General features: G+C 42.2%; 1 long non-coding RNA gene across 1 annotated transcript; it reads left to right on the forward strand.

Annotated features, from left to right (window-relative positions):
* The first annotated feature begins 672 nt into the window (after window positions 1-672).
* On the forward strand, window positions 673-4,539 carry LOC142818665 (uncharacterized). Its single transcript, XR_012896247.2, has 3 exons — window positions 673-746; window positions 2,364-2,447; window positions 4,433-4,539. It is a non-coding gene; the product is annotated as an uncharacterized LOC142818665 (long non-coding RNA).
* Window positions 4,540-11,359: the final 6,820 nt, after the last annotated feature.

Genomic DNA, 11,359 nt, shown 5'->3' on the forward strand with positions numbered 1-11,359 from the left:
TCTACATAGAGTTTATAAAGTATGGCTACATGGACTACAAACTTCAGGACAGAATTCACCCGAGCGGAAGGAGAGCCTCCATTAGTTGTATAAGTATTATGGTTTATAGCCTATTGGACCAGATCCTTGAAAGTGACAAACCCTAATATTTTATTTCAAGAAAGATGTACAGAAATTGGACAGGGTCCAGAAAAGAGCAACAAAAATTATTAAAGGTCCAGAAAACATGACCCAGGAGGGAAGACTGAAAGAATTGGAGGAGGAGGGAGAAAAATTGTTCTCCTTGACCTCTGATGATTGGACAAGAAGCAATGGGCTTAAATAGCAGGAAGGGAGGGTTAGGTTGGACATTAGGAAAGACTTCCTAACTGTCAGGGTGATAAATCACTGGAATAAATTGCCTAGGAAGCTTGTGGAATCTCCATCATTGGAGATATTTAAGAACAAGTTAGATGAACATCTGTCAGGAATGATCTAGGTGGTGTTTGGTCCTGTTGTGAGGGCAGGGAACTGGACATGATGACCTTTTGAGGTCCTTTCCAGTTCTAGTATTCTATGATTGTATGATTCTGGTACATATGCTCAAGTCTGGCATTTTAGCCAACAGAAGACAATAGTACAAGCACTCTAGAATGCACAATACAAACAGATGGTCTAAAGTCCAGAAGTTCTAGAAGCCATCTGAGTGCCTGAATACATTTACAAGAGGTTATTTCTAAAGGTTAGGAATTAATTTGTCTCCAAAGGTTGGTGGAACTCCTTACGAAGTTTTAAAGCTTTTATCAATCATACTTTGTAAGCAAGAGGAGCAATATATGCTTTCTTATTAAGAATAAAACATGAGCTCTGGCCTCAGGTGCAGGCAGCTGTTCACTGGGTCAATGCAAGCTAGGGGCACTATAGAGGCAGAGAGCTTACAGGTGAGGAAAGCAGGCTCATTTTCAATCAGGAGCAACCACTCTAACTTATCTGGAAAATTCCTGATGTTTCCAAAGGGCATCCCCTATCCCAACCTCCTAAGTCAAAGAAAAGTTGCCTAGAGAAATAGAGAGATGTCCTTGGGGCAATGAGGAACCACCAATCATACTGGCTATTGGGGTCAATTAGGACTCCAGATTTCAGCTCTAGAGGCCTAGGAAGGAATAGCTTGGTCCTTGACTCCAGGATTCATTCTTTCTACAATCATCCTGAGTTCATTGAATTTTAAAGGCAAATTGGAAGATCTATTTATTTAAACAAGCTTTTGCTTAAGAGAGTGGACAAACGTGCCCTGAACTTCTTTTGTAGTCTATGGAGATGTCCCTCTGGTGATGGTAGGAAGGGAGAAAGGTCTGATTTCTATACAAAAATCAATTCTCAGTTTTAAAATTTATGTGAGAATTAGAGGTAAAACATTGATTCTCTTTAATGCATTCTGTCTATGCTGCCCTGGCAGGCTTCTGAAATAGCAAACTGAACTTTAAAACCCTGATCTGCTCACAATCTTAGACATTTTATGGTTTCTGCAGTGATGTCATTAGCCCACACATCAAAACAAATAAGCTTTTCTTCTTCAACACAAAGCCCCTTGGAAGCTCATCAGCACAGCTGGGTCCTGAAGACAACATCATCTCACATTATACATGGGGATATTCAGCTTACCCTTACCTGCATTTAAAAGCAATTTTCTCTTCCTTAAATAATCTACACCTGTTAATTAGAAGCTAGTAAAGAAGCTGAAATGGTGTGAAATTAGACGGAATGAATTATTCATGCTACATGCTATTGCAGTCCTTGTAGATGGCATTTTCTGTTTTGAGAAAAGAAGATAAATAATAAGGAGAAGATGAAATTTGATTCTATTTTTCCCCCACGGGAATAGGAGCAATGCTCTTTGGTGACAGGGTATCAGTGCAGAGGAATACTTAAAACGCCCAAAAGACTAGCCATTCATTTTACCCCAAATGTATTAATCTTCAAGTAAGCATGGAATCAGGAAAATTAGAGGAAAAGACATGTTTCAGATCATTTAGCCCACATTCCTTAACAAGGTTGTCCCCTACAATATAGTTCCCAACAGTTCTCCCAGTCCATAAAATGTCTTTTTCCCTGAAAGACTATTATTAATAGATTTCACTATTAGAAATAGTTTCTTAAGGAGTCTAATATTTTTTTCTTTACTTAATGCTATGCCATTTCATTGGATCACACTAAACAGATCTTGTTGGTGCTTGTTTAAACCTTTCAAATACTTGCAGACACTCTCATTTACTTAGCCAGTCACTTAGCCAATATATAACATTTAGTTCTTTTAATCTCTGTTTATTAATCAACCCCGCCAGTCCTTTCATTCATTTTCTTTCCCTTCTCTGAAATCTTTCCAGGAATTTAGATGCCTACTACAATTGAATGCTATTGGTTTCAACCCAGCAAAGTGGAGTGACACTGTGGGACATGCTGGCATACAGGTATCCAGAAATTGTATCCTATATCCCAGTGCTTCTTAAACTTTTTAAGATGGAGGAACGCCAAACAATAATTTTTTTATGAGGAACACCAAGGATTTTTTGTTGAGAGAAAAAAAAAGAGGCCGGGGGAAAATTATTTAAAAAAAGAGTTGCCTGCCCCTTTAAGGGTGGCCATTTTGAACTCTGTTCTCTGCAGCACATTGGCACACCTTCAACTGCCTTGCAGCACACCGGTGTGCCACGGAACACAGTTTAAGAAACACTGCTCTATCCTATCCCATAGTCAGGGCTGTCCCTAGGCATACTTGAAATACTGCAGCTGCTTAGAATCCCTGAAAATTTGGGGCACCAATTTTTTGGGTGCCCTGACATAGCCATGTATGCGTGTATGCCTGAGATGAGAACTGACCAGGTTCCTCTCCAGCCTCTCCCTGTGCCTGGCACAGAGCTTCTCCTTTCCTCCTCTTGTCCAGCAGCAGCCAGCTAGTTAGAGATCCCTGCTGCCAGATTGGGGGAAAAAAGGAGCCCCCAGCCTTTGAGTCCCAGTAGCTGTGGGGAGGGGGAGGGGAGGTGAATGGAAGAAGCATGGGGGAAGGGGAGGGAAGCCCCAAGCCGCAGGTCCATAGCAGAAGTTGCATGTGGGTGGGAAGGGAGGGAAGCCCTAGGCTCCTGGCAGAGAGAAGCACCAGGCCCCGACTGCCCCAGGCTGGGGTCTCACCTAGAGTTGCCAGCTCTCACGGAGTAGATGCCATTTGCTGCAGTGGCATCCAGCCTGTCCAGTCTGGGAGAGTTGGCAACCTAGCTACAGCAGCATAGGAAGTGGCAACAGAGCCCAGGCCAGCAGCAGGACTCCAAGCAGCAGTGCAACCTCCAGGGTGGGTATCCTGGATCCTGGGTGTAACAGGACCCTGTATGGGGCTGAAGCCAGCAGGACCCTGAAGGAGCCTCCCAGAGCTTGGACCCATGGCTGGCAGTCCTGGCCCCTGGCTGTGGGGAAGTCAAGTGGAAAAACTGGGCATACTGCAGCATCCCTGAACCTGGACTTCCTGCGCCTATGGCCAGAAGCTGCAGGGGGAGCCCTCAGTTCCATAGGCCCCATAATTTGTAAGGACTGTCCTCCCCATTCTGAGGCTACGTCTACATTGCAGGGTTTTTGTGCAAGAAGTCTTTTGCGAAAGAGTTCTTGCACAAAAACGTCTTGTGCAAAAGCGCGTCCACACCTCAAAGCGCATCACTTTTGTGATGCGCTTTTGTGCAAGAGAGCGTCCACACTACATGGATGCTCTTGCGCAAGAAAGCTCTAATGGCCACATCAGAGCACCTGTGCTTTTTTGGATAGGCTTTTTTTGTGCAAGAAACCCTTGAGGGGAGTCCACACATGCCTTTTTGTGCAAGAACTGTAGCACAAAAAGGAGCTATGCCTCACAGAAGGAGGTTTACCTACGCAGCAAAAAGCCTTCTGTTCTGTTGACTGACTGTAGATTTTCTTGCAGAAAAACGCACTTGAGGTTTCGACACTCCACGGGTTTTTGTGCAAAATAACTTTGTAGTGTAGACGTAGCCTGAGGTTAGTGGTGACTAACAGCCGTCTAGAGCTGCAGACTCTGAATAAAGTGTAAAGAGTTTACCTTTTTCTAGCAAACCTCTCCAGCCCATGCAAGCAGCAGAACTGAGGGGCTTTAACGAATGCCACATCCAATTCTCCCTGGGGAACCAAGGAAGGCTTTATACCTTTCGTGGTATAAATAGATGTCCACTAGGCAATGGATTGAGAACCACCAACTCATATTACATAACAGCCGGAGAATGAGAACGTTTTATCACTTGCAACCTGGGGTTGAATAAGAAATAGGAAAATAGATAAAGAGCAGGAGCTAGAAATAATAGCTTGAAAGTTTCAGGCTTAGAGCAACTCCATTAATGCTACATAAATAAGATTTAGATAGAAAGATAATTAGCAAAACATAATTAAACTATCCCAACAGGAACCAGCCTCATGAATCCCAGCTGAAAAACACTGCTCCTACCTTATTAAGAACAATTTCAATGTCATTTAAACTATTCAGCTAAAAATAATAAATAAATAAATAAAAGCTTCTTAGTCTGCTTATTTAAAATATATTTTCTGCATTCAATAAGAAAGTCAATATAGAAAAAGAATAAATTATGGGATAGAGGCATGCACATGGAGCTAAGAGCTAAGAATCCTGTATTCCAATACTAACTCTGGTTCATCATGTAGGTTTTTGTATCGTGTTCAGTGGTACCTGAATACACTACAGATTTCTGAACTTGAACACAAGGAAATATTTCCCACATGAGCTAGGGACTTATTTATATTACAGCATATCCTAGAGATCCCTACTGAGACTGGCTACAAACACATGATGAGAGAGATCTGCTGTTCCGAATAGCTTACTGTATAAATAAATGAAATGCACAAAAGGGCAGGAGGGGAAATATAAGCCCAAAAGGATGAAGTGACTTGTCCAAAGTGACACACAAAATCAGTGGCAGAGCCAGGAAAAGAACCCAGATTCCCTTATTCCCAATACAATGCCATATTTACAAAAACACAAAATTAGTTTTAGATAGATAGATAGGCTTATATATGTATGTAGTTGGCTAGAAATATGTATGTTTCAAGACCCAAATTTATTTTAATATGAACAACGCTTAGCGTTTTAGAATAAAAAAATTTAACTACTGGATATTAATGAGCCCAGGCGACTGCAGAGAGACAAATAACCAATAGGCAGAGACAAATTTAGCGGAAGGAAGAGAGAATGCTGCTCTGCTATTATCAACCATCCTAAGATGGCAAAACAGTATTTGCTAGATAAGACTCAGAGGCACCCACGTATGTTCAGTCATACTTTATTTCCTTCCACAGCAAAGCTGTTTCAAGTCTTCCAAGAAGTATGGAATGTCTGTTGGGTCAAAAACACAACATAATGTAGTCAATCCATCTAAAAACCTGAGCCAGGTCACATATTCACAGCTTGCAAAATATATGCCCTTTAAAAGGTGAACTGAAGAACTTAGGGTGCATCTACACAGCACCCTAAACTCAAAATCGTATATCTTATTTCGACTGTATTTCAGAATAGCTTATTTTGAAATTTGGCACACTATTTCGAGACATTCTTTAACCCTCATGCAATTATATCCAGAAATAGCTGTGCAGTGTAGAAGTACCCTTAGAAAGAATCAGCTCAAAATAAGACATATACGATACATCTAGACTACATTCTTTTTTGGCACCAATTTGCATATCTTCTTCCAATCGCTTCTTCAAAAGCGGTTTTTTCTAAAGTGAAAGCAGTTTTTTGAAAGAACCCCCATTTTTCGAAAAAAGTGTACAGGGTTCTTTCAAAAATGGGTGGCTCTTTTGAAAACCCCCGTCTAAACTACTTTCACTTTAGAAAAAAACCGCTTTTGAAAAAGCAATTGGACGAAGATATGCAAATTAGCATTGAATTTGCATATCTCCTTTCGAAAAAAGTATGTAGTCTAGATGTACCCATACTTTCATGTTCAAGAATAGATTTTAAAGCAATATTTTTAAATAACTTTTCTCCTGATGTTGCCAAGATTTGAATTCAGGATGATGGCTTCCCTTTTACTTTTGGTGGCATTACACAAACATCTGAAACATAATAAGATACTTTTTTTCTTATACTGCAGGGATCAGTCACAGGAAATAAATGCAGCACCATGCCACCTGTCTCTATACATGAAAAATATAACACAGTGCAGCTGGCCCACCAACAGCAATTATGGGCCCCAGGGCAGAAGTCAATGATCCTCTATCCTCCACACCCGGAGAAGCCCCAATCCACTCCCCTCCGCCAGAGAAACCCTGGGCTGGGCCATCCCATCTTCTTTCAGCTGGGATGAGCTCCAGGGCAGTCGCACCATGCCTCCCCTCCCTTCCCCAGACCCAACTTGCCTGCTTTGAGGAAAGCCGCAGAAGTGCTGGAAGATACTTTGCCCTTTGCAGGTGTTCTGGGACCCAGTAGCCCCACCCCGGAACCTGCACATGGCATGTCAAAAGCATCTTTTCATCAAGAGACACTTTTCAGCAGAGCTAGAATGGCAGTGACTGGGGCCCTCTATATCAAAATGATCTGGCTCAAATACACAGCTCTCCACTAATTTCAGTGGCCTTAGATTAACAATGAATATCACTCTTTGGCTGTGTCTAGACTGGCCAGTTTTTCCAGAAAATCAGCCGCTTTTCCGGAAAAACTTGCCAGGTGTCTACACTGGCCGCTTGAATTTCCGCAAAAACACTGACGATCTCATGTAAGATTGTCAGTGCTTTTGCAGAAATACTATGCTGCTCCTGTTTGGGCAAAAGTCTTTTTCCGAAAAACTTTTGCACAAAAGGGCCAGTGTAGACAGCAGAGATTTGTTTTCCACAAAAAAGCCCCGATCGCGAAAATGGCGATCGGGGCTTTTTTGCAGAAAAGCGTGTCTAGATTAGCCACAGATACTTTTCCGCAAAAAGTGCTTTTCCAGAAAAGCGTCCTGCCAATCTAGACGCGCTTTTCCGAAAATGCTTTTAACAGAAAACGTTTCCATTAAAAGCATTTCCGGAAAATCATGCCAGTGTAGACGTAGCCTTTGAGTCTTACTCAGAATGGTAAGTGAGTATGTGTTGAGTGAGGTTGTAACTCCATGTTGCCAGCCTCCAACAATGTCTTTGGACAGAGAGCCCTTCCTGCTCTTGTCATCTTAACTATTGAGATGGGATGTAGGCTGGCCTGAGGTATCCATGGTGTTATGATGATATTTTAAGGCTTTATATGTTAACTGCAATTACTGCAATTGAGTAAGCTTGTTAGAGAACAAGAAAACATGGAACTTGGCAAATTCACTCACTGCTGTGGGTGAAGCTCCTGGAGCAGTCTGCAGTTGCCTGTGAATGGTTGTCAAGGACAGCTGTACACAAAGCAAATTACAAGAACCTAGCCTATTCAACATGGAAACCATTCACCATGCTAAGACCTAGAAGAAAAGGCACCCTTAATTTGCATTGAGAGCTTGGTCTCCATGGGTATGTCTAGACTGCATCCCTCTGTCGGCAGAGAGATGCAGATTAGGCAGGTCGACATTGCAAATGAGGCAGGGATTTAAATATCCCATGACTAATTTGCATAAAAATGGTGGCCACATTTTGCCGACTCAGCACTTTTACAGATCCTGTAAACCTCCTTGCAGGAGGCATAAGGAATCTGTCGAAAAAGGCTTTCTTTCTCGACAGATCCCCCTCTAGACTGCCGCTTTTTGCAGACAAAGTGCTGAGTCGGCAAAATGTGGCCGCCATTTTTATGCAAATTAGGCATGGGATATTTAAATCCCTGCCTCATTTGCAATGTCGACCTGCCTAATCTGCATCCTTCTGCCGACAGAGGGATGCAGTCTAGACATACCCCTCATCTCAAAAAAGATATATTGGCACTGGAAAGATTATTAGGGATTTGGAATGGGTTCCATATGAAGAGAGATTAAAAAGACTTGGACTTTTAATCTTAGAAAAGAGGTGACTAAAGGGGGATATGACATACCCCATCTGTTGAACCACCAACATCACTTACTTCTTTAGAGCCTCTGATCTCTTAGGCCCAAAGGTTTTTAGGCTTTTAATTCTCATTCAAAACAATGGGAGTTGCACACCTAGATGTCTTTGAAGTCCTGGGCCATAATGCTATAGCAATATTCACTAATTTGCTATTCATTGGAGTGTTGCGAGGCATAACCACGATGTCCCTATTTTATATAGGGAAAAAATGAAGCACAGCAATTAAATGACTTATCGCCAATCCATAGTCCTGTCAAATTGCAAGGTCACAGCTAAAACTGACGAGTCCTGTTCCCCAATTTGCTGTTTTTACCACTAAGTCACACTCCTTCACCTTCATTCCAAAGCTGACAACCAAGCTAATCATACTATTCTAGTTCTGCAGATTTAAAAATATGCATTGAACACTTTTGCACTGGCTTTGGCAATTGTTTGTGCAACTTCTCATTTTAAGAGGGCAGTTAAAGAGTGACCAAGAAAGAAGGAAGGAGAAGATCAAGGAATAAGTCATAAGAAACAGGAAGGGACAGCATTTGCAAAACAAAATTATTTACAGGAATGAACTCTGGGCACAGGGGAGAATTAACTTCACTAAACCCAGATGGTGCTATAAAAGAAGAGCAAAGTTAATTCTCTCCACAGCTGAAGTGCAGAGTAACCCATTTGTCCTTTCTCTGTCTTTGTTATGTGGTGACAGAATCAGAGCTGACATCTGGTTGTAGTTTTGCTGCAACTGGGCAAATTATACTCTCCACTGACTTCATAAAAATAAATATTTTGAGAGAAAAAGGGATTAGGGTCAATTAAAAAATGTGTGTAAAGGCCATACACGCCTTTGCACAGGGAAAGGTAGTCAAGATATTCATATGTGCCTAAAAAGAAACAGAGGAAACCAAAATATTTATTGTAGAATAGTAACAGTGATCCTTTCAGTCTCAGTAAAGCATTAATAAAGTGAATAGCTTTCGTGATATTCGAAACATACAGCTCCTATTTCCTTTCTGCTTTGTACCTCACCATTCATACCTGTGCAAAAGGAATAGAAAATGCAAGTGTCACTCATATAGGTCAGTATGTATTACACATTCCTGCCTCCCTAGACCCAGTCCTCAGCATTTAACTCTGTAGCTCAAGCAGTAAAGACTCCTGCTTGTAATTCAACAGACCCAGTTCAATTCTCAGTGTATTGGTCAAGTTGGCAGCTGTCAGTACGGATCAGAGTGGATGTGTTTTGTGCTTTCTGATGACACCGAGTGCAAGGCAGGGGAGGATCAGACCTGTATTCTGCAGTGATCCATTTTAAATCACCACATATTTTAGGCTATGTCTAGACTGCAGGCTTCTTTCAAAAGAGGCTCTTTCGATAGAGCCTCTTTCAAAAGATCGCGTCTAGACTGCAGGCGGATCTTTCGAAAGAAAATCCGCTTTTTCGAAAGAGAGCACCCAGCGAGTCTGGATGCTCTCTTTCGAAGACGGCTTCTTTACATTGAAGAACGCCTCTTTCGAAAGAGGAACTTTCGAAAGAAGGCGTTCTTCCTCGTGAAACGAGGTTTACCACCATCGAAAGAAAAGCCGCGTTCTTTCGAAATAATTTCGAAAGAACGCGGCTTGAGTCTGGACGCAGGGGAAGTTTTTTCGGGAAGGCTACTTTTCCCGAAAAACCCCTGAGTCTGGACACAGCCTTAATGTGTTATATGCTAAGTAAAGCCCTGCTTCTTCAAGATGCTCTCTGCAGCAGACTGAAGTCATGGGGCTTGTGTGAAGGCAGGACCTAAGACCCCACTCTTAAATAATGAGAACTACTTAAGATTTTGATATTGTGTGAAACCCTACATATAGCGGGAGAGTCAGATTTATCATTTATGGATTATTTCAGCCTCTGCATGCAGGGACATTTATAGTTCTAATACCTTGTAAAACATGTTTGTTTCATCTATGGAGCCTGGTTTGTAGAACCCTGGGAGATGGGAGGGTCCTAGAACTCAGCTGCAACCCATGTCCACACATCTACCCCACTGTTTAACGGTGCCTTAGGTGGATGGAGCCTCATGAGCCCAAGTCAGCTGGCAGGAGGCTGTCCAGGCGCTAGGGATGTAAAAAATTGTTTTAAAAGGTGACCATACAACTGCGAAAAATCCTAGAGGTTACACACGCTGTGTATAAAGCTAAGCTTTATACTGCAGAGCCCACAGCAAAGCCTCTTTGGGAATGGGGCCAGCAGGAGCTGCTGGCTGCACTCCCAGGGGGAGGAGTTGGCTTCACTGCTGCAGCGGTTAACCTGTTAACCTTTTATGGGCATGTCTGCACTACGTGTAGTATAGACATACCCATCGAGGGAGACAGAGAACCACCTTTTCCTTAGATGGGCAGCCTGTGTGGAGAACAGCAGCTATTTGATTCTCATGTATGACTGAGCCAGTAACAAAGGATGCAAACAGCGCTTTGCTGTCCTGGAGCTTTACTTTTGTTCCTTATGGCTGGGGGTTTCGATCTAAAATTAAAGGCCCCAAAATACATGTTTTGTTCATTGTGTGTGGAAGCAGAGTGGTTAAGTTTATAAAAGACACTCCTTGGCTGGGGGATATTGTGTGAACCTCAGAGGGCTTTCTTTGGGCTGTCAAGCCTGAGAGATCCCAGTATCTCCATATTACAGATCACTTATTTGAAGTAACCATGCAAAGGTTTCCCCAAGAACTATCATGTCGCCTCCCCATCTACACACTTAACTTTCTCACTAGCTTTATTTCTGAGCTTCAGCCATACTGCAAGGACATCCGCTTTGATGAGGCTAGCGTATGTGTCCTAAACTATATAACTAACAGGTTTCAGAGGGGTAGCCAAACAAAAAAGAGTCTTGTGGCACCTTAAAGACTAACATATTTATTTGAGTATGTCAGGGCTGTTCCCCACTCTGGCACTCCAAGTGCAGAAGGTGGGGGACCGCAAAGACCTTGAATACCTTGCCTCTATAGGCTCTACTTACAAAAACTCCCCAGAGTTACAGATGCACTGACTCTAAAACAAAAAATAAAAAACACAAAAACTGCCACCATCAAGTGATTACCTGAAAAGAAAACAGGGAGAACACTTGAATTCCTCTCCCAGAGTACCTCAAGCTCTTTTTCCCTAAAAGAGCTTGAAAAAAGAAAAGAGAGAAACAAGCTGAAGTCTCTGGCTATGTCTACACCACAGAGTTTTTTCAGAAAAACGGCCGTTTTTCTGAAAAAACTTCACTTATGTCCACACTGCAACTGCGTTCTTTCGAAAAAAACATCAAAAGAACAGAGGGGGTTTTTCCAACATTGATAAATCTATTTCTATGAGG

Source organism: Pelodiscus sinensis, chromosome 16, assembly GCF_052426305.1.
Source record: "Pelodiscus sinensis isolate ZL-2025 chromosome 16, ASM5242630v1, whole genome shotgun sequence".
Classification (NCBI taxonomy): domain Eukaryota; kingdom Metazoa; phylum Chordata; order Testudines; family Trionychidae; genus Pelodiscus; species Pelodiscus sinensis.